Source organism: Larimichthys crocea, chromosome I, assembly GCF_000972845.2.
Source record: "Larimichthys crocea isolate SSNF chromosome I, L_crocea_2.0, whole genome shotgun sequence".
Taxonomy (NCBI): Eukaryota; Metazoa; Chordata; class Actinopteri; family Sciaenidae; genus Larimichthys; species Larimichthys crocea.
Window position 1 is genome coordinate 29,105,987 of NC_040011.1, and position 24,343 is coordinate 29,130,329.

The 24,343-nt window shown below is 39.8% G+C and overlaps 1 long non-coding RNA gene across 1 annotated transcript in view; it reads right to left on the bottom strand.

Annotated features, from left to right (window-relative positions):
* LOC113746351 (uncharacterized) overlaps window positions 1–14,358 on the bottom strand; it is a 36,230-nt gene extending 21,872 nt beyond the window's left edge. The window contains exon 1 of the long non-coding RNA XR_003462783.1: window positions 13,945–14,358. This is a non-coding gene — a long non-coding RNA (uncharacterized LOC113746351). The remainder of the gene's footprint in view (window positions 1–13,944) is intronic.
* Between the last annotated feature and the right edge of the window lie 9,985 nt (window positions 14,359–24,343).

Here is a 24,343-nt window from a genome sequence, read left to right on the forward strand (position 1 = left end):
TTGTATGAAAATGCATGTGCACATGCTGTTTACTTCAGCCTCCCACCCTGACTTCCCACATCCGAACACCTGGAATCTGGAATGAAATGGCCTGGTCATGGGTGTGGGCAGCAGGGACTGGAAGACAGGAAAACTAACAATGCTGTCAAAAGCCAAATCCTGCCAAAAGGTTATAATGGAAGATGGCTACCTGCTGAGTATGCCCGCCCTCTACCTAATTAACAATCACTAATAAAACACTGCTCGCACAGCAGGACTGCATGTTCATTTCAAGACAGACTTCCACACTTTGAAGAAACTGTTTATTGCACATGCTAGGTGATAAGTTGATAAGTTCACGTCTTTTTTTTTTTTTTGTTAACACGTTCCCAGATGTGGTCCTGTTTTAAAAAAATATATTCTTTTGTACAAAGTTAACTCATTAAAATGTAGAGACATCCTGACAGCTAACAGCGCAGTAGACTGCAGTACACTGACATGAATAACAGGATTAAACACACAGGGAAAATATACTGTACAAGATGGTGGACTGTGTACATCCTGCACATATTAAATTTTAATTCCAAATACAAGCAAACAACAACAACAACAACAACAAAAACAGCACCAAGTCACAGCTTGGCTAAGCAAGGCGCAAGTTTAAAAAAAGGAGAGAGAAACACAGGGATCCAGGCAGAAGCTGTGTGGAACAGACAACTGAGATGGTGAGCAAGTCTTTGTTTTCCACAAACATCTCACTGATTACTTGCGTGTAAGCCAATGGGCCATGATAACCACAGGGCTTGTGTCTTAGGATTTCTCTTTGGATCTAGGCTTTCCAAAAGGTTTGCAGTGTTTTATGTTTTTCTATGGATTTCTAGTCACACTGTGCTTCTGTTTTTCAGATTACTAATGACTACACTGAGAAAAACATGTAGCCATATGAACAAAAGAGAAAAGAATGGAAGAGCTTACTGTACGCTGTGCAGCTACTTATTCATCTCTCTGTGTTCAGGGCATCCTACCCCATCACAGGCAGCCCATCCTGTACCTGCTTATTAATTTAAAATCATTTGCTGCACCTCCAGGGGGAGATAAATGCCAGGTGCAGAGACAGGCCAGTGGTGAACCTATAAAAACTATTACAGAGGCCCCTTCCTCACCCCTATTGCCATGGCCTGATAATAGCCTCACACTGCAGTGGCAAAGCCAAACCATGGGAGAGTAAGGTGTTTCTCTCTTTACCTCTCTCTGCCTTCTAGGCTCTACAGCTGAATTAGGGACACACACACGCACACACACACACAAGCAACTGTACAGCCAAGTTGCGTAGAGCCTCCACACTGCCCAGGGGCCCGCCCACCGGCCCGCCCACTCATGTCAGAAATGCCACTGCAAATGTTGTTAAGGCCATGAAAGGATGGCATCAAAGTGGCATTATCCCTGTGGACAAAAGGAAGCAAGAACAAAAGTAACATACAGTGATAGGACCTCCTGGATAGCTGCTTACTGAAAAGCAGTTGTACATTATGATCTCAATAAGTTACAGCCAATACTTCTCAGTACATCAGATGCTATCCACTGAATCAGAACACAGTAATTTGTCCCATATTATCTGTATGACAGACTTATATAAGCAAATTCTCTGTGGACATGCTGACATGTGTATTATGTAACCGCGTGGATGTACACGATACATTTGATCAAAAGAAGAAGAAGAAAAAAAAAAGCTACTTTCAGATTTATTCTCATATGTACAATGTATAACAGCGCCGTGCACACTTTGTTCTAGAAACGAGAAAATCTGAGCAGAGCAGTTAAATAATGTCACAGTCGTACATGATTTGAAGAAATAGCTTACACAAGGCATCTGCTTACCATCACTGTGGCATTTGAAGACACCTTTTCTTATTTTTTTCCAATTAAAGTGCCATTGATGTCACTGGCAAGGCAGAATACATTTTAACAAAGCAATATCACAAAGAGGGAGTGCTGTTTTACTGAATACCAGCATGTTGTGATTTGGTCGTAGCCAAAGTTAATCACAGCAATGCGGATCACATACAACGTTACAACCTCGAATGTGATATTGCTTTTATACAGCAGTTCTACAAGCTTGTGTCAGTCTACATGTTACCACAGGTCATCTGCTTTGAATCATCTATGTAAACAGTAAAATATGAGTCTGTTGACAGGCACTTTTTAACCTATTCAATACACCCGACAGTGGGTAAAAATGAACAGTGTCATTGTTTAATTCAGAGTGCATCTTGCCTTTGTCTTTAACTGCAAAAACTGTTGTTGCAAGTTGACTTCAGTTGTTGGGGAAATGAAATCCAAAATGTAAAGTTTGGACGGAAATACAGCTTATCTTTGTGTATTGTACACTTTGTGTGTTTTTAAACTACTTGTGGAAATATGTTCATCTTTGTGGTGCACAATTTATTACAATTTAACACAGATGATGATACATGTTGACTGCTGTGACGTGAATCCGACACTCAGTTGAACATCTGTAAAGCAGAGTGATACATGCCGTTATAAGTCTCAGTGCTGCTGTACTTATATCAGCACTCATAGAATGCCTTCTGTCCAAACAAATTACTCGGTTGAAACTGTTAACTGTATAAAGTCTTTTGGATATTTCAGGATCAAATGCATGGACATCCTGTTGCAAGCTGTTTCTCTGAGGCATATTACACATTTTCTTCTTTACTGAATCATTGCAAGGAGAGCCTCTCAGCAAAAGTTTGCTTAGGACCATAGGGAGCTTTAATTGGCACATTTTAGATTCAGCTGCCGAAAAAGCATTTCACTTACAAGCTACACTGCAAGAAAATCAAACCAAGCACACAAACATGCACATCATGAAAAAGATCATGTGGATCAGGTAGTTTCTTACAATACAAATTTAGCCTTTCAGCACGTCCCTCTTGCATCTGCTTTACTACACAATGACGCAAGTTGACATAGAATAAAAGCAAAGAAATGTTTACTGTGATGGATTACCATTTGTATCTGAAGCAAAGTCTGTGCAGTATGATTTTCACTCTGAAGTGTAACAGAACCAGTGGCTGCTTAGAGAACAGGAAATTAATCCCAGGGTACGTACTGTATGGTACGATATGTGCTGGAAAACAGTACGAGATCATACTAACTTGTTACAAGATGACCCTGATTGTAAGACACAACCACACTTTTGCAGCAAAAGTTTTATCCAAGAGACTTCAGAAGATAAGAAACCCTGCGGACAAACAGTCACACATCCAGCAGACACAGTCAAGACTTCCATCATCTAAATCATTAGATTTCATTTTGAAATCCTGTTTCTGTCCACCAATATTCACTCACCTTTTATATATACACATTCTTTTTGATTCATCTTTGCATCACATTCACTTCAATTGACAATCCATAATCTACAGACTTGTGTTGTGTATATGGCTAAATTCTTTATTGAGCCATATCTCTGGAAAAACAATAGTTACATATAACTTCTTCTGTCTGGTGATAAATTACAATATACAAATATATGGTACTGATATCAGGCATATGTTATCTAATTCATATCAGTCATATTTATATGCATAAGACACAGTTATTTAAATAAATGAACACCTGCTGAAAGTAGTCTGAATGTATACACATTTACGCGCATATACACAATTCCACCCACGCATCATTTCCTACAATTGGATTTTTATCTTTGTGTTGTTGCCTTCTTGTTAGTTTTCAAATATGAATTTTCAATCGGTGTGTATTCATTACAAAAGTCGATGGCCTATATAGAAATCAAGCGATAGAAAACAAAGATAACCAACATTGCAGATGAAATGCTGGACTCTCTGGCTTCTCTCTCCCTACACTCTTGAGCTATTAGCATGGGAATTGTGAGACCAGTGTATTGAGACTCCCACACATTTCTAATTCATCACATTGAAAAAAAAAATCTCTGTAGATATGGCTTTTTCTCATTCTCTCTCTCTCTCTCTGACTTATATTGCATCTCAGCTTTTTCTTCACGCTTCAAAACCAATGTTTCATGTTTATTTTTAGGGTGGCATAAACAAGAGAAAGGCTTTAAGGGCTGGGATGAAAACAAGTGACCATAAAGTGCACTGAAAATGAATAAACCATCCTCAATATAATCTGTGACTTGTCATGGAACTACAAGAGTGTCAGCAGAACTCACTGGGAGCCTGAAACACCCAAATCCCATTAAGCCTTTGTAGGGGAAAGGCTGACATTTTGTGGTCTAATTAAAAATTTCCAGCGATGAATTGGTGAATGGTTAACAATAATTAACAACTGGCATGGGATGCTGCAACTGGAACATGACCATAAAAAATGAGGAGCCTCTGAGCTTTGTCCATTTTTCTTTGACAAGTGAAACTGTCAAAAAAAAAAAAAAAAAAGGAAGGTGCGGACTCTCTCATACATTATTATTCATATTACGGCTATGTTACATTTTTCTCTGAACTTTAATTATTCAAATTGTAAAATGTGTCATTGCATGCTGTGCATAAATTAGATTAATGCAGCCATTAAATTATCAGTTGTTATCATAATCAGCCATTTAACCACACTGCTCTGTGTGGCTGTTGTGGCAGCTGTGTTTGTGTAACTGTTTATACAATCATGCAGTCCCTCTGTTTCCTGCTCATTTGCATTTTCTCCAAATGTCTCCAAGCAACAAAGTGAAGTAGGAGGAGCTGGAGGGGCCTCAAACATCTCGCCGACACCCCCTTAGGACACTCTTTCTCTCATGTCCATCCCTCTCCCACTCTGCTGTCAAGGCACATCCTTAGAAACCACCCGGGTGTCACCATACTTCTTCCTCCAAAGACACAAGGAGGGCAGACACTCTTTTAATCATCCTTTCTCGCCTTTACTCTTCTTCTCCGCGGTCAAAATAACAAAAGCTGTCACACAGACTCATGTCGTCTCCTAGTGATCATAACGGATAATTACCCTCCCCCCGGGACTCCAGTCCAGCCCCATCTCTCCCACAAGCACTATTTCACTGTGATTCCCGAGCACTTGTGAAATGGCTGGTGTCTCAGTAACAAGCTCTGAGTGGCAGTGATTCAGTCAGAGATATAGCCAAGTCAGGCCAAGCAAAAGTACATCAACCTTCAGCCCTTATCCGCCGTTTCTCGATAAAAAAAACCTCTTTCTTTTCTCCCAAAGAAGATTTATAAATCAATGAGACAGGGTGAGTGTCAGAAATTGTTCGGTGCAGTCGTTTTTCAAGTGGGACATCATCCTGTCCAGGTGACTGATTAGTCTGACCAAAAGGGGGCAGTGTTGGTATTTTGCAAGAGAGGCGGGACTGACGGCCTGTCTGGCTGCTGCAGTGCGTGAGGGAGTGAGCAATTGAATGAGTGAGTGAACGAGTGAATGGGTGATTGAGTGAAGGACGAGAGCAGATAACATGCTCACTGACTGACAGAGGGAAGCTACAGCGATCAGCATCGATCCCGCCACACAGACCCCCAGCTTCGGCCGGTGGTTGCTCCACCGGCCTCCAGGGCACAGTCAGATGCTGGATTATCAGCCTGCATGATTGCATCTCTGGGCAATATTTTATCTGATACAATACAAAGTGTTGGTTTTTGAACTGTCACACAATATTCCAGCAACTTATGGTGACTGCTTTTTTTTTTCCTTGTGGAGTGGAGGCCTGGGATGAAGTCAGAATTTCTTCAAATGCGTTGGAAAATATCAAAAGATTCTAAATATATCCTACTGTATACATGTGGTGCAATTAAAATGAGACATTCATGGAGCACTGTAAACTATTCTAACTGAATGAATTTGTCAAGTTGAAAATATTAATGAAATGCAGATTATGTTATACCCGAGGGAATATATTGTTCACGAGGGAATATAAAATTCAAAGCAAAAAACAGAGAGAGGCTGCTGTTTTTAGAGCAATTTATCAGACAACCATTCAACTCTATGATGTCCAATTTTAAGCAAGACCTTCCCCTTGCATTATATTAAGGATATTCTGTGATGCTGCAGGTGTGCTAGACCATGGTATATCTGCATTCAAATTGTGTGAAAAGCTAATTCTCTTTATCTGCAAAAAAAAAAAGAAGAAAAAAAAGGACACAGCGGTTCAAAGAGAGATGTGAGAGAATGAAAAAGCTTTAAAAATATAAAGCAGAAATGCAGCCAAAGTCAATACAGACATACGAGTGTCAATTGTAAAGACTAGATTTATGGAAGAATATAAGAGTTGGTAACTATCAAACTCAATTTGTACAGTTTTGTCTCGTAGGGCTTTAGACCTCAAACTAAATCCTCCCAGATCATGCGGAATCACAGAGGCGGGAGAAATCACAGGCAACCTTATGATGAATGAAGCTATTGCAATCCCTCCTCGCCTCCTCCTTTTCTCTCTCTCTCCTCTCTGCTGACATACCTTGTACCTACACGGCCAATCATAGTATAGAACACAGTGAAAATCATCTTCGAAAAGCAATTCACTCCTTCCTGTGTCTGCACTTTGGTGTCAGGATCGTAATTTGTAAACCACAGAGGAAAACTTCAGACCCCCATCGAGAAGGCCTGCTATTTAAGATCAGTAAACACTAGCCTGATGACGCCGTTGCTTCCTGCAATATTGCAAGTCCAGTTCTCCTTCAGCTCTCTCTAGAAGAGGAGGTGAAAAAAAAAAAACATGTTTCAAGCGAAATCTATAATCGAGATCCCTCATCCCACCCCCCCCCTGGTGTGGCCAATTGGTATTCCGCAGGATCTTCCGGCCCCCTATGGTGTTCCCAATCTCCAACTAGGAAGGAAAGAATAGAGAGCTACTAAGCCTCTGGATGGAGAATGCCTAGCTGTGGATTAATGGGTAGAAGAACAAATGAAGTCCAGGAGAGGGTTTATATCTATCAATATAAAGAAGCAGATTAGGCATTGAGATGGCTGTGTCTCTGTTTTCATTTGTCAAACTGTTTGGCCATATTACTGTATCGACAAAATCAACATAGCATGGTGAAATTAGAATGGGATCAATGGACGGAGGGGGACTGTGGCATGTTCTGCATCTAAAAAGGTACAGAGACAAGCTTCGTATTCTTAGGTGTATATTAAGAGCACCAAGTGTTGTGTGGTGGGGCTCTGCTATACAGATAAGAAAGCTCACATACACAATCCTGAATTTTCTCTTCTATATCTTTCCTATAATTGCGTATTAGTTGATTGGACTTTTATTTTCATCTTTTTTTAATTATGTATTTGGCTGAATTAACCTAAAAGATAATTGGGTTACTGTTGGCCGCAATGACAGTACATCAAAGTTTCCAAGATAAACATTTCATGTCAAAGTTTTTTTTTCCTTTCTTTAATACACTCAGAGTTCAACTTAATTTTCCTGTCACTGCACAACATGTATCTCGCCCCCACATCAACTTAGCGAACAACAAGGCTGAGCTGTGTGTGCACCGTTCGACAATCAATAATGTATGATTAACCACAAAAAAAACAAAAAACATTTTAAAACACTGCACTGTAATTCTTTCTAAAGCAAAACAAACGATTTTATTTGTTGACCTTGGTTGGGATCAGTTTCTAAAGTCTGTATTTAACAAAACCAATAGGAAATATAATCATAGCTAAAATGAAGAAGAAGTGAACAAATAACTCCATTCCATCTTTGACCTGCAGAAAAGGAAACCGATATTTTTTTTTTTTTACTTGAAGGTAAAATAATTTGACAAAATATCATCATGCTTTCCTTCCTTCCAGTTTCTTATATTCATAGCTCCAAGCCTTGAAAGTGTTTTTATTTTATTTTTTTTCTCTTCTTTTTTAACCTTTCAGGTGCTTTGAGAAGCTTCAACCTCTGTGTTCATCTCAGACAACCTTGGTCGATCCTGTAATGAATTTAGCCGGCAGCAATAACAGTGCCAATCAATAGCAATCCCTGGTATGTCATTGACAGGTTAGACACTGTAATGTTTGGCCATGGCGGCTAGTCAAAGGACTCAAAGGAAGTCCAGCAGCTGTTATTCAGCACTTCAGCCAAGTGGGCACACACTGGCCACCTCACCCCTGCTGACATCTACAATAACATAGAAATATCAATAGAAATATCATTCATTGATCACCCACAAATAGGCTCTTTAATGCCATATATGATGGCAGAAACACTTCAGTGACCTATATCATTTTAAGTATTTACCCAAGTAGAAAAAGTTCCACTGGGCAGGTGAGGAAAATTGTATCTCCACATAACCTTGGAAAAGAGTTATACTCTGTGCAGCCCTCTGAAAAGTTTCAGTCGAAGATGTAAAGAAAGTCTCTGGTGGAAGTCTGCTTAGTTGAGGTGCTGTACCGCAAGACAGTTAACTATTTACAGAAGCCTCAACCTTTGATCCCAAAATTCAGAGTGGCACTGAACAGAATTAAATGTTGTCTGCTTACACCAACCTTTGCTTCATGCAAAGAACCAAGAACAGGATGTTTGCTTAAGTGGAGTTTTCAAGCTAAATGCTCTGTCTGTTGCATTATCATTCACATTTCCTCTCCAGTCTCTCAGAGCCCTCCCTCTTACAGGTATAATAACTTTCGCTTTGCCCATAAAATGGAAAGAAATTTGAAAAAATATAGATTTTGTAGTTGTTTTTTTTTTAAATCCCATTTTATCTTGATTTTAAATAACCTTTAACTGCCACTGACGTGTAGCTAATGTCAATGCAATTAGACCTAATTATTATAGTGCCTATTTTAGAAGGCAACATATATGTGTAAGCTTAAACAACTTGACAGAGTCATATTCCAAATGCCTGTGTTGCTTTTCACTTTTTCCCCCCACTTTTCAGTAATATATATATATGCTTGTCACTGTAACTAAATTAGTTGTTGACAGTCAGTAGTCTACAGACAACACCCGAATGTCTGGATACCTGCATGATTTGTCTTTGTTGTCATAAAAAAAAAAGATCTGAATGAACATCCCATCATAAAGCATTTAGACCTGTGGAGCCTCTAGTGACTTAATGTTTTTTGTTGGGTTTTTCTGGCCAGAACATCAGCGGTCTGACAAAAGCTGAAAAGCTCCGCGCTGCACAATAGTGAATATAACTCCTCCACACGCTCCCTGCTCAGTCCCTCCATAACAAAGCCATCAGACACATTTGCAAGGTTGGTTATGTCATGTTCCTTTTACAAAGCAATAACCTCCAGCTATAGGAGACTCTAAGGGATTGGAATTTTAGTTCCCTTCGTCATTTGTATGTGTCGAGGTGCCCGCTGTGGCAAATTGCAATTCCACATCGCATAAGGTCAGCCCTTGCACTTCCTTCTTGTTTCTTTTTTCTTTGGGCGGAAAATGACACTCAATAAGGACAGACTACTAGAATGTAAGAGGAGGGCCGTAATCCCCTCAGGAAGTTTAAGTCACAGAGATCTGCTATTAGTTTTGACTCTCAACTCTCTTCACAGGAAGGTACAATTCAAATGACCAAAAACCAGGGCACAGAGATCACTTGGGTGTAAAAGGAAAAAAAAGAAAAAAGGAAGAAATCTGTGCCTGGCTCCAATACATGTTAAAAAGGAATTGGACATGTTAGAATAAATGATATTGTGCTAATATATACTGTACACATCATGTAAAATATATTGCACATAACAATAATTGGATAGTGTTCTTTACATTTCTATTTCAGGAGAATCATACTGTGTTTTTAAGCAGTCTGTTTCTTCTCACTTCTTATTTAAAAATGTCACTTGCATGGTTGTGATAAAGTCACTGAGAAAGGAAACCTGCCAAATCACTACCGCATACAGCAATAAAGTCCAATTTTATTGCTCAAACTGGAATATACAGTCACAACTGAGATGGCTATATTGTAAGTGAGTGTAATAAGTGCTTTTGCTTTCTTTTTTCACATGTTTAATTAAAAAAAATGTTTGGCATCTGGCAAGCCGCACGATGTTGCCTCCAAGTCAGCGGATCAGGTTAAGCATCAAGTCAGTGCTGACATTGTGTATATTATAAACCCAACAACATGCGTACTCATGGTGCGCATGCATGCGTGCACAAACAGGCACATCCTTGCCTGACATGAATAGAGTGAAAGATGAAGCAAAAGAGACCTTATGATTTTGACAATCTCCGGTCAGAAACTCTATACTGAGTCATTCAGCCAAAAGGTCAAAGCTGTCCCCTAAAAATCAGGTCGTTTGGCTTGTCCTCCTTTCCCTCATTGCTTTCATTTAGTTTTTTTTTTCCCAAAAACTCTCTTCTGTTCTTTGTCCCCTCTTTCATTTTTTTCTCTTTGTTACTCTCACACACTTTCTCCCGTCCTCTCCTGCTTGGGGAGGCATGAATGCAGGCGGCAGATGGCTGGGATGTTTCATGTCTCAGAGGGATCGTGCTCGTCTCATTCCCCCTCCTCTCTCCCTGCCAGGAGGTCAGCAAGGTGGGCTGAAGAGTAATTGGCAACTGGCAGGGAGAGAGCTGACACAAGGGGTGTTGAGGGCAGCATTAATTGACAATTGTAAATAACAAATGGAGCTGATGATTCAAATTACCTGTCCACACGATTCCCCCCATTAATTGTGTCCTGAAACGTGACCCAACATAACAAATGATTTTTTAAATTTTGTCTAGGTTAATGCCAGGAATTTGCAGCCAGAAGGGGGGAGAGAGCGCAAAAGAGAGAGGAGAAAAATGTGTGAGCAAGAGCGGGAGAGAGAACGAGAGAGAGAGAGAGAGAGAGAAACACATCAAGGAACAGATTGTTAATATCAGCCGTTTCATCTGGCCGATTGTGAAATAAATGGCAATGGGGCTTGCAGTAACATGGTGCGACACGCCGCGGCGTCTAATGGGACGAGCAGCTCTCCACCAGCAGGGACCTAATGAAGTGCGACATCGTTTTTCACCCCGCGACCACGACAATGTCAAGGTGCTGCAACATGCCATTTGTGAAACGACGGTGGCAGGACATCACCTGCTCAGCTGATGACGCGTGTGGACCAGCCAGGCATCAAACCTCCAAACAACACTTGGATGACTTTGGGAAAAATCAGGCATCAATATCATCAATCGACCTTCTGTTGACCATGAAAAAGACACCCCATCCTCTTCATCCCCATGTTGTTTGGCCAAACACCCACAGGACAACACGACTCAGATGGGAGACACAGGAGGCGACCTTGTCGAACATAGTGCACTGGGACATGTTTCTATTATTACAGGTCTGGAGGCAGTCATGCGCCAGAACACAGAGTATGTTTTACGGGGAGGGCTTTTGACTGATGATGGGGGGAAAGTTGCAGAAAGGCTGCAGTGGCATTTGATTTACTGGCTCCTCACTGCACTGTAATGAGGAGTAATTCTGTCTTGACACCCCTATGTCTCCCTTCCCTCCCTTCCCTCTTTTCCTCCATTCTTATCTTGCTCCCGCTTTACCTTTGCCTGTGGCAACCCCCCTCCTTTAGTGTGGTTTGTCACAGTTTTAAGACTTAGCCTCAGCTTGCTCCTGAGTTTTAGTGCTCCTTCCGCAGGCAAGAAAAACCTGACATGTGTCTTATTAAGCCAAAGGATTCTGCATGTATCTTCATTAACAGGCTATTAAGAAAAAGACATGCAAATATGAAAAAGTGACTTCTCCTAACCAATATCCGCCAGGGAGATTAAAGATAGCTGTGATGATTTATCTTTCAGCAAAGACGTAACGTTATTTAGTGCAAGTTCAGAGGCCAAGCAAATCATTTGTTGGGATGAATAATTCACTTTCTTATGTCTTTAGTCCTGTCTGTACAGATCCCAGTAGAGATTACAATTAACCACCTTTTAAATGACTCTGTGACACTCACTGGACACAGTTCTCAGAGGACAGGTTGGTCTCTGAAATTCATGGCTTCTACTTTGTGCAATCTGTTCAACCAAATGTGAGTTTTCTCTTCCACGGAGATGGATAAATACGAAATGGAGAGAAAACACTATTCAAGCAGCTATTCACTCAATGATGAGCACGAGGCATTTTCGAAACAGAATGCTGTGAGATACATAGAGCCACATGCAGTTCAGCTCCAAGGACTGTCATTGTCTTGTAAAGGAAGAAAACACAAAGGAAAAGATATACAGAAACGAAACACCCAGATCTATTAACAGTGGCCATTAAATAGAGGGTCATGATTATAACTGTCAGGTATGTTCAGCCATCTGTCTGATAAACCAAGTTAATCAGAGAAAGCTCAAAGGGGGTGAGGGTTGAAAGGGAATGCAGAGTCAATGTGTTGTAGGCGATTAATGAAGAGAACTGCAACCGAGTTTCAAAGCTTTGCTGCTGTTGTTTTTTTACTGCTTCATATTGGTTTGCTTTCCCACTAGAGTGGAGGAGTCAACTGTAATTTCTCTCCTGCAGATGAATTCAAAATGGAAACAGACGTAACTCTCTCCCTCTCTCTCTCTCTCTTTTGCACTCTTTTTCTTCCTCCCGCTCCCAATTTCAAGTCTTAATTAGCCAATGCAAAAGCAAACAAGTCACTCTCTGTTCAATGCATCTACTTGAGACGGGCCATTTAAAGCCTAAGTCTCCCCAGAACTTTGGTAGAACTGACTTTAACAAAACTGCCCTCCTCCGAAGTCTGTGTTCACTTTAATTTAATACCGGCACACACCCACCCATTATTTTTATGGCATGGCCCAATGCGGACCTGGGAAACCTGTGGCCATTCTGTGCTCATTAAAACTTCACACTGTGGTCCGTGACTGGATATCAGGGTTGCTGCTCTCTGACAATAAAACCAGTGTGCTTAATTCATCTGGCAGTTCCATGTTTTCATAGGCTTGAAAATATTGCATGCCAATTGTAAAGTGGTGCATGCTCAAATTAAAAGCTCGGTCTCACCACATTTACCTTCAGAGCACTTTAAACGAGCAGCCAATGTCACTTTTTATATGTATATTTTTCAATTATTTAATTGTAGTTAAACATGCACTTAAATCTTGAATCTAAATCTACCCTGCGTGGCTACCTTGTGATTGACAAGTCATGCCTATTTCTTACCTCAAATGTTTTTAGAAACATATTTTAAATGTACCGTTAAGTCATAAAATGATAAAGTTTGTGACCAGGAAAGCTTTTTTCCCTTTTTTCTTTTTCTGCCTGAAAATGGAGTCAACATCAAACACAAATTGCAGTACATGGCTCACCAAAGGTCCAAAATGTAACTTAACATAGTGTTCACAAACCTGGCCAATACAAGTGATTTAGATTCAAATACGGTCATCCACAAAGCAATGGATGACTCAGACTGGATTCACACTTGGTAAAAATGGGGAAAATGTACTTTCTAATCTAATATTGATTGGAAATTCAATTGTTGTGCCTTCATCAAGCATCAGATTGATTTAATATTGGCATGTGATATATTATTTAATATAGATCGACATCCTCATGCTCTCTCCCTTATGAACTGTCATATATTGCATACAAACTATGTAAAGATATATTGAAAATATTGAAAATATTCTTTAGTTGAAGGTAATAATCTTAGACTCTTAAACCAGTGCTACAACTGCATTCAATGTCAAACAAACCGCACCAGTGAAACATCATGACACTGAGCCCTGATATCTTTATTCCATTTGTACAGACAGCCTGAGTATAGCACTAATAATAAATTATGAATACAAAACAATCGTCCTCTGCATAACCTCGCTGGAATTAACCAGAAAAGACAAGTGAGCAACAACAAAAAGACTTAGGGGATACCATGGCCATATTATTTATTATTATTATATAATATTTGACACTTTAACAGCAGAATTCAACATCACCAGAGTGACAACACGGAGATGTTTCAGTAATATAAACTGTGTAGCGGGTGCAGCCACAAACACACACAAACACACACACACTAAAGCAAACAACGCTGCGCAGTTTATACACAGCATTACGCTAGGTTGCCAAGCAACGCAGTGGTTGTACTCACCTGTCTGAGCATCACTCTGAGCCTCGTGCACCGCGAAGTCTTCAACATTGCGCTCTTTCATTCAGCTTCTTTGCCTGACCATGCTCATGGAGCATGAGAACCAGTCCAGACTGTCTTTCCCATTATAACCAGTCCACTTCAAACATGTTTGCGCCGCAGTCACGTCAGCACAGAGGCCTTCACACGCCTCACTCAAAGTAGACCCTGAAGAGCAAACGTCACAATCAATGTTGGAGGTCCCAGCATGCAACCTGTTGAACACGCAACATCTCAGGTGCGTTTGATTTGCGTCACTTCGGACAGGTGGTTGCAGTCACAGGTGGCATGTTTGAGCACCGTGGCTTCATTCAGCCCACCTCAGCTCCACACACTATCTACACACGGGCGTCGCACCCGTGGGGGATGTGGGGGGATGCGACACCCCCACTTTTACAAAAAGACGATTTCACCCCCCCACACACACACACACACACTTTCTGAGATTTAAACCATTTACCCGTCCTCGCGGTCCACCAGCATACTGAAACGGAGCGCACGTCAGTTCTCCATAGGCTACATGAAAACCCATTGGTCCAGTTAGATCCATCCGGCCATCCAGCCAATCACAGCCATTTGACCAAACCCACCAGGTCCGCCGCGCGAAAAATAAAAAAATAAACATTTTTTCAGAGCTCTATCTGCATTTCTTTATTACGAAGCAGACAGCGAGCAGAGGCTGTAACAGTCATCTGACCAGTAAGTAATGAGGAATTTTGTCGGTAACTAACAAAACTATGTCTTGCTTTGTGACATTTAAGTCAATATTAACCAAGCCAGGTGGCAAACAAACTTAGCATCGAGTCAAGTTAATGGTAACTGACAGAAGGTTTGCTAATTTGCAGACATCTACTTCTAAGTTTGATGATCAGACCATGTCTAAAAGGAAGAGACAGCAGACCATCGACTCATTTTTCAAGTCAAAGTGTCAAGTAAGTGGAGTTGTAGTGAGAGGAGGGAAACATCAAGCTAACGTTATTTATGTGCAATCATGTAAGATACACATCTGCTATAATTGCATAGCTAATCATGCCATATGTCGTTGGAAAGCTAAGAGTCTTGGTCAGTCTTGGTTAATTTTTCTGTCTTGTGGTGGGTTTTCAATATTCGCTTAATTTCTGTCAGATGTTTTTTAGTTTGTGAAGCACTTTGTATTGCATTCTTTATTTGTATCGTGTTGTGCTATATAAATAAAGATTGAGTTAGATGTTGGGGAGTTCTTTGACAGAAAATTGAAGACTCAAATCCTGCTTCCAAACTACCATCACCAGTGATAGCAAGTAACAAGTAAATGTTTCTTCCATTTTTTGTTGCCAGGCTGGCAACAGGCCTTCAGCTGTTAGCCATAACTTGCCAAAGTTGATTGAGTGGTCAGAGCATTTTAATTATTTCTAGTTATACATATATATGGTTAATTTTCCCGATAATCGATGCAGATAATTTCGCTCATGTGCCACCCCTAGAACACCCCCACTTTTTAAAGCGCTGTGACGCCCCTGTATCTACATCATGGGCCAGTTTTGGATTAGAACAATCAAACTCTTCATAATGGTTCTTCAGAAACCTTTGAGTGATGTCACGGGTACCACGTCCATGTTTCATACTGTCTTTATTTTTTTATTTTTTTTAGGAAGAAGAAAAATCCACTTCCATTGCATTATTTGTAACACATACTGATTTGAGTACACCCCGTGGGAGTTGGTGCTAGTCTATTTCTTGGGCTTGGGCATGTTTCCAGGAAACAGAGACCCTAAGAAGTTACTGGTTCCCACACTTTTACACTATGATTTTTATACAGATTTAAAAAAAAAAACAAAAAAACAAGCTACAACACAAATAAGTTGGTGCTGGTAGATGGATTTTAGGGTGAGAATTTTTTGAGTCTCTGTTAATAATGAATGAATAGTATGGTCTAGACCTGCTATCTGCAAAATGGCAGAATAAAATTGAATTGACTGCAGCTCTCTTGTTTTACCCTCCTATACAGTATTAAGGAGAAACTACAGTGGCCACAAAATGTGCGGCAAACGTGAAACACCAGAGCCAGTATTTAGTTTGTCTGTTCTGGACTACTTAAGGAACATGTCAGTTCAACATGGCAGACTGTGTGAAGAGGACCCAAGGGTATCTCTATATATAAAAGATCCATTTTAAGCTAACAAACACATAACAATTCTTATTTTCAGGTGATCTACACAAACAAAAAAACATAGTTATGCATATTATGTTTCATCTCTGCCATATTCTGTAAGTAGAGCGTCCTAAATCCTACACACTGGACCTTTAAATGATAAATGTCCAGTGATTTAGCTGAAACTGTGAGATAGCTGTATAAATATAGTTTCAACTGCACTCTAGTGGCATTTTGCCAACTGCATTGTAAGGTGGATGTGAGCAACTCAAATGCTCACATGTCCACTAGATAACTAACTGATGCAAGTTATCGTGTGTTACTTAGATGCAACACGCATTTATAGTAAATGCAAACAGCTGTGTTAAATCACATTTTATTTTTGGCAAGGCTTAGAAGGTAAGTATCTGGGTATCTGGATCAGGTCTACACAGTGCTGACTATGAAAATGTGAGTCTGTAGTCAGCCATAAATAGTAACAATGAATGTTTTAATCTTTGTAATATACAGTATTAATGAATACTAGAGAAGTGTCCCTTTTTGACTTTTGTTTGAAGGATCTTTTGTTCACTCCAAAAGTGTCTCCCAGAGGCCATTTTCTCATTTCTCTGACTGAAGGTGAAGCAGATCGTACACTTCATGGATTTGGGTCTCAAGATAAAGGCAGTGTGCAGTCTGGCTATTTCAGCACAATCCTTACCCCCACAGGTGGATCAGATCCCTGCGGCACAACCCTCACCCCTTCTCTCCCAGATGATAAATATTTCAGGAAGAGAAATCAGTGGATATAAGGGAAGCTGTAAAGCCGCTGTGTATGACTTAGAAGATTCAAGTTAACATCATAGGGATGGAGGGGAAAGAAAAAAAACTTTGAGCATATCACTAGAATATGACTTGTACATTCTGACCGTGCACAAATGAAATGTAAATCATATTTCTAAAATACATTTTCTTTTGCATCGATGCTCCTTTGAATGATGATGATCGTAGTGATTTATATTCATCAATTATGCAGGAATTCAGAAAGTGATCGAGATTGTGCTTCAACATTACACGTTCTCTGTACAATATAGCTATAGCTGAATAATGGCTTCATGGATAAAAAAAGATGAGGCTTGATCCGTGATCACAGGAATAATGATATATAATTAATCCTTTACATGTTTCACTTAATTCCACTATAATAATACATCAGATACGTGATACAACCTCAGCATCTCTGAACACTACGCATCGATATAATTTTATGGTTATATATATGATTCACCCCGGCATCTCTTTACGGTCATTAAACAGGTTGCACGTGTAGGTCACAGGAGCTTTTTCCTCTGTCACTCTTTGCCATCCAGACAGCGCTGTTTTATTACAGTTACTAGAGCGCGAGTTAAAGGACAGCTCAGGGAACAGTCCATCCACCTTGTGTCTCCACTGTTTGGTTCATGTGGAGCAGGTGAAGGTCAGTCTGAAGCTGAGGGGATATCAAAGCCACTGTGTCTGTTAGACCTCTCTGTCACTTTATGTTCCCTTTCAGTAAAGTCTCTCTCTCTCTCCTTCTGCTTCTTTATAGCCAGGCTTTCTCTCTGACCTCACTATCCTCTTTCTTCCCCCTCATCTTCTCTCTTTTTCCGTCTCTTTCTCACTCTCGGTATGCCCGCCAACTTCCCCCTCGCTATCTTTTTTAGCTCTTCCTTCCGCTTTGTGTGTATGTCTGTCTGATTCAACATAGCCTCGATACAAGTCACTTTCTTTTCCCTGTGGCACAGTTAGTTAGTCAGTTGAAGTGCTGACTCCAGATCTTCACATTCAATGAGTCTCATGCAGCCTGCACATCTGCAAAGCCTTGTCTATACAGCAAACAACATCTGTACCAAGGGCGGAATAGTCTTAAATCCTAAAATAGCATAGATATCAGCAGATATGATCAGTCTCTGTGATAACCTCTGAAGGTTGCTCCTAAATATGCAAATTAGAGAGATGGTATTTTGTTAGCACATAGGTGGCAAATAGATTGGTTGAATGATTCAATTACTCGGTTAAAACAGAACTTTTTTTACTTAAAGTTTTATGTTAAAGTGCTTTGTTGATGTTGCATAGTATGACTTTGAGACTTTTGCAACCACCCAAGTTCCAAGTGTTTCTTTTCATTTAACACAGTGACCTCGGGCAGGGAAAGAGCGAGTTGCACTCACATACACACCTGGCAGCTGCCTTCACAGCTATGTATTTGTACTTGTGGCCACTGAGCATATCAACCGCAACAGTTTGGATTTAGCGGTTTGCTTTGGGAAAGTAGTTTTTGAGGCTTTGAAGACCACTTTCTTTCCAGTAGTTTCAGGGATTTGACTGGTGAGCAGTCAGCTTGTTACAAGATTTCATAAAATCATGACGAATTCACATGGCTGGCTAAGATTTGACTGGTGTTCATGCACCAGCAACCATGCGCATGTACACCTGTCTTGTAGATTTTCAAAAAGCCTGGCACAGCTCCACAATTAATGTTCTAACTCAACATAACACCCTGTCTAACTGCCAGATAACATGCATGCTTTAATGCTGGTATTGAAGTTAAAGCACTCTAAGAATGGTACTATCTAATATTAAACCATGAACACTTTAGCTTTTATTTCAGTACAGATTTAAGTACAGTGGTGGACAGAACAGAGTATTGTATGTTTTGGGGAATATATATAAGTAATATGTGTAGCATCAGTGATGAGGAACTAAATTGCCATTTTGTGCATCCTTTGTAAAATATGGTAATGTGTTAAACACATCTAAATCTATAACAAAAGAATTTCCCATGAGGAAACTGATGTCCTTGTACAAGAGGTTTATAATCGCCACAAGCAAATAAACAGCACCTTAAATTAAATTGGCATGGGAGGAGAAAACATATGTTGCACTGGTCCTGGGAGAACTGTTGCCCAATGGAAGAAATAGCTCAATGACATTGGGCGAAGAGCCAAGCCGAATCACCATCAGAGCGCAGAGGCTGCAGGAGGGGACATTCATCAGCCTACCCCTGCCATACATTACCAATCAGTGTATAATGGAGGGCTTAAAGGATGGGTTCTCAATTTTTCAAGTTTGTCTAAAAGGAATAGTTGGGTGCCTATATGAACACTGAATCCTCTTGTTCACGCTGGGATTCCAGTGCAAGTGATATGGGACTAAATCTACAATCCAAGTTTCGTGCAACCAAAACTACTTTAAGAATTACATCGAGTTAAACAAATCAAGACAATAGAGGATCTTTTTGTTAAGTCCTTCCACTGCAGCTCAGCACAGAAAAAGGACAGTGGCAGCTGAATGAGAGGGAGGGCGCCTGCCGCTCTCATGAACGCGCATAGCTCTTTGCCGCTACGTCATATTTTGTGAAGGTTCAACTTTTTCAACTTGGTGCTACTTCGGCTCACTGTGTGACCATGGCAACCACAGAAACTCAAGTGAGGGAACTGATACAGGAGCAGATTCGACTGGTATCTTAGTTATTTGAATGATGAACCTCTTTGACAGTACAGAACAGACAGATCGATGAAGAGAATGCTCAAATTCTGGACAATAAACAATATTTCATAGTCAGTGAAACTAGAATTAACCATTCCCTTATATTAAAATAAAACCTAATCTATTTAGCTGTGTGATGAGATTCTATTATGTGAGTACTGAATAGCAGCAGCCTGTGGTATACAGGCTTACAGGACTGGAGGTAGCCGGAAGCCTCTGTGGCGGCCTTGCACCGTGCCGATTCTGAAAAGAGAACACCAGTGTTGCCGGGCAGCAGAAATCGCTGGCTGTCTGCCAGCTCCTCGACTCAGACTGATTAAGTTTTTTCTCCAGATGAACTTTGGAATATATTTTGAACATAACAGGAACTGTGTCCCTCATCATTTCCGTTGTAAGCACATTATGAAAGGATCTCTTAATGACCAGCATGAACAGGAGGAATGATTAGGAATGATTATAGCGTTCATATGGGTGGCTGTAGAGAGCTTGAACTTTTTCTCTTTTTTAAGGCTTGTGGTTTGGGATTTTTAGGATGTTTTTTTCTGTGTGAAATATGCCAAAAAAAAAAAAAAGCTTCAGTTTAAACTGATTCCTACGCAAACAAACCATAAAATTGTTATGTTTCCTGCAGCCAGAGGACAGTGTTCTGCACAGTTTACACTATACAGGATTCTCTGGTGGCAAGGACAGAAAGACTATCTTTCCAGTAATCGAAAGAAACAGAGTATGCAGAGAAAACAAGAGTTCGCAGAAGTCATCCTATCTAACAAAAAACTTTTATTATATGATTTTCAGCTGTAGTTTTGCAAGGTTGAGCTTTCCAATATCCATCTTCTTTTTTTAAGTTTTAAAATTTCGATTTTTCTTGAAAATGAAGAGTTGAAATAAAGTGTTGTGTTGGATGACAACCTGTGCAAATACAACTTATATTTCCTGCCAGACAGCATTATGTACTGCAAGCTTTTATAGTACGTTTTTATACATACATTACCTGGTCATAACCTGGAAGATAACTGTGCTACAGACTTTTTTCTTGGTGTGTGAAGGTGGGTTATGCAAGGGCAAACCTGAAAATCTGTAACACTGGACTCCCAAAAGAGGTGTTAACATCAGATTTGCTAAATTTGGTACAAATCAACAAATACTCTCATTCTCAGATCATGTGTAGTGAACAAATTAGCTTATTTTATTCACTCCCTTTTGATCTGATTGATTGCTGGCTGCTATTAAGTATCCTCATTCCTATTAACCACCGCTGAATGGGCTGAGTCGTTTATTCCCCGTGCTTGACTGCTTAACCGAAATAAACCTTGGGATAATTGCTATAGGAGTGTACGGGGGTGGCAAATTGAGGTTGTGCAGTGCCCTACAGCCTATTTATAGATGTTCAGCCAACTGCTTTATGAAATAAAGTGAGAGCTAGCTGGTGCAGTTGTGTGGGTGCTAATGTGTGAATGTGGGTGGGAACTTGAATTTAGGGGGGGCGTAAATAGGTCCGTGCACATGTGTAATTGTGTATGGATGTGCGTGCAGATGCATCTGTGTGTTTCTTCAAATGTGTGCGAGTATGTTGGCAGTTACTATGTGAACTTGTGTGCTGTTGCATGGACTTCACAAGGTCATATTGCTCAAAGTCATATGACAACTTAACTGCTTTTGTTCATCCGCAGGCTGTAATGGGTGGTAATGCATTTAACAGACGTTACCCATGTGTATCCTGAAAAGAGCTTATTACAGACTTGGGACGGATCTTGGGGAAAATTTCACCTTTATGCATCAGCAAAATCTCAAATCTGTTTATGTGAGTGAGAGATTGCACAGGTGTGTTTGGGATTTGGCAAATCAATATGTCATTTTACATTTGTGAAGTTCAGTCCAAGTATAATCTTGAACCATCAGAAACTCAAAGACAACCCCAACGGTGGAATTCTATTGTAGGCACTCAATAGTTTATGAGCTAGACTGAAGTTATCAGCAAAGTTGTGCTGTATAAACATGGCAGTGCAACTTTTTTATTTATTTATTTTTTTGTTGTTGAATAAAATCAATTTAATTGTATTTCTTCCACAGCAGACATAAATGTAGTAGCTGCAGTTGACACAACTGGACTGTAACTTGACCGTCTTGACTCTGCGTGGTTGGGAGCATTATGTAACCAAAGAAGTAGGTAATCTGTCTGCACTGCACACAAAGACACGTTCCAGTTTCTTTATGTGACCTCCATGTGGCTCTGATGACAACCACCCACTCACACTTTACTTTTAGAAAACTCAACTCTGCCTGCACCAACAGATACATGTTAGTCTTACTGTACAAATTCCCCAAACATGAACTGTAAAGCTTCATGTTCTCTACTACATTCATTATCCCTTTACTAAACCTAAGGAGATGGATATTTACATATGCCTTTTCAAGTGCTATTTATTTGAAAATATTTTTTTAAGTGCTTTACTTTAATACTTTTATCTTTGTGAATCAAAAGGCATACATATTTGATATTTTATTCATGGTCAGAGGTGTTATAGTTTTGTATTTTTTATTATTATTATTATTTATATTTCATTTCTTTCTTTATTTATAAATTTTTTATTAAGTCTAGTCTCAAAGTGGTTTGCTCATTTCAGTTTAGTTTTTATTGTTTAAAAAATGTTCAGTTTTAGGGGTGCTCCAGTAGCTCACCTGGTAGAGTGTGCAACCCATATACCGAGGTCCTTACTGCAGTGGCCTGAGTTAGATTATCCGCCTTCGGACCTTTGCTGTATGTCTTCTCTTCTCTTTCTTCTTTCCTGTCTGACTTCAACTGCACCAACAAATAAAGGTGAAAAGCCTGTATATATATATTATATATATATGAACAAATTGGGCCATTTTGAACAAAGATAATTTTTCTGTAGATTTTATTTTATTTTATTTAAATTAGTACATTTATTTGTATATTATTTGTTTTATATTAAATTTTTATTTCAGTTGTTGTTAACCTTGAGCCAGTAGCCCAAATGTGTGAGATAAATCATGCATTATAGGGGGTTGTATTAGAGTCATATTCACTTGTTTCTTTGCTCCCTACTCTGCCACACTGACCTGACAGTCTGGTAATAGAAGATTTTCCCATGTTTTCCCATGAGGAAACAAATAATCACACCCTGGACAAGAAGAGGTGGAAGTATGAATACATTAGCTCACATATGCTATCTCTTTAAGTTCAATTCATATTTCTTGCAACATGTCAAACCTGTAAAAGAATCGATTTGGACTAAAAGATCTAGGTATTGACTGACTTAATTGCTAATGTCAGTATGCTTACACAGTGACATGCAAATGTTTAGTAGGTAATGTACCATGATATCTTAGTTTAGCATGTTAGTATGCAAAAATTTGTGAAATACTCAACAAAGTCAAATTTTGACCTGCCGATGGTGGCATTAGTATTACTTTTCTGGAGGCTATGGATATATGCACCAATTTTCAAGATTGGTGAGATATTTTAGTCTGGTCCAAAGAGGACCGATGGATAACAGACTAACAGACATTTCCATTCATAGAGCCTTGAGCATTGCTATGAGTCTTGCCTACAGTTTCTATCAAGGACCTAATAATACCTGCAACGCCAAATCTAACAACTCTAAAAATGACTTGGGTTCTCATAAGGACAACAATGTAAGTCTACAAAAACACACACAAAAAAAAACAATGTCAACTACATACACACCCACTGAAGGAATTCAAGCATCAAATGAAGGCTCCCAAACATCTGCCTGACTCTCTTCGTTAACTCCCCTGTAAGGTATGCTGAGCAAGACAGTAATGAAAGCGACTGCTCATCTGACGTTAATTGATCAAGCAGGTCCCGTGGGGACATTTATGTGAACAAAAGGAACAATTGCATTATTCAAGTCTCTTGAAAGGTTGAATCAATTAGTTATGTATCAGGCCCTGTGGTATCAAGGAAAAATAAATGAGAAAGGGACTCCTTGTATGTCTCAGACATATGAGATAGTGACACAGCAGTTGACTGAGACAGTACGTACATTAAGCACATAAGTCAGTCTATTATTACTTGAATCACTTTTTTTATGGGATTCAGACTGTGAGGGAAAAACAGCTGTCTAACCCATATTATATTTCTATCACAGACCTGGGCATCACAACAGAGTAGTTTCCAAATCTATTTGGCAGGAATTGTTTAACTGTACTGTGTTTCTCCTAAACTGTCGGGGCATGGAACCCCATTTAGGATTAGAGTTTAATGGGGCTTTTGGGGTTGAATCTTTTCTCAACAAGGCTTTTTCCAAGCCGAAGCCCCCCAGCTAAAACTGCAGGTGATTATGCATGGCTGTCAATTCCATTTAGCCTATGGTTCCAGACTTCAAAAATGGACATGAAGCCTTCAAGTTTGTGTTTTGCCCTGTCCATTTAGATGCTGGTGTTTATTTACCCAATACAGGACACCAGTGTGTGTCTTGGTAGTGATAAGGAGTAATCTGGAGGGTACACATTTGGCAGAAATCATTGTTGTGCTAGTGATGGTCTACGGCTCAATTTATATTTCATTATGCCCACTCCATGACTGGCATTTTCAAGTTGGGGATATGAAAGATTCCACGGAGTGACACATCATCCCTCTGTTCCACAGTTCATTTTCTAAATCCTAAACCTGAAGCCCCAAGAAATAATTCCAAGAAATCATTGTTTAAGGCGCTAATTTCAGTGGCAAGCCTTGAAAAT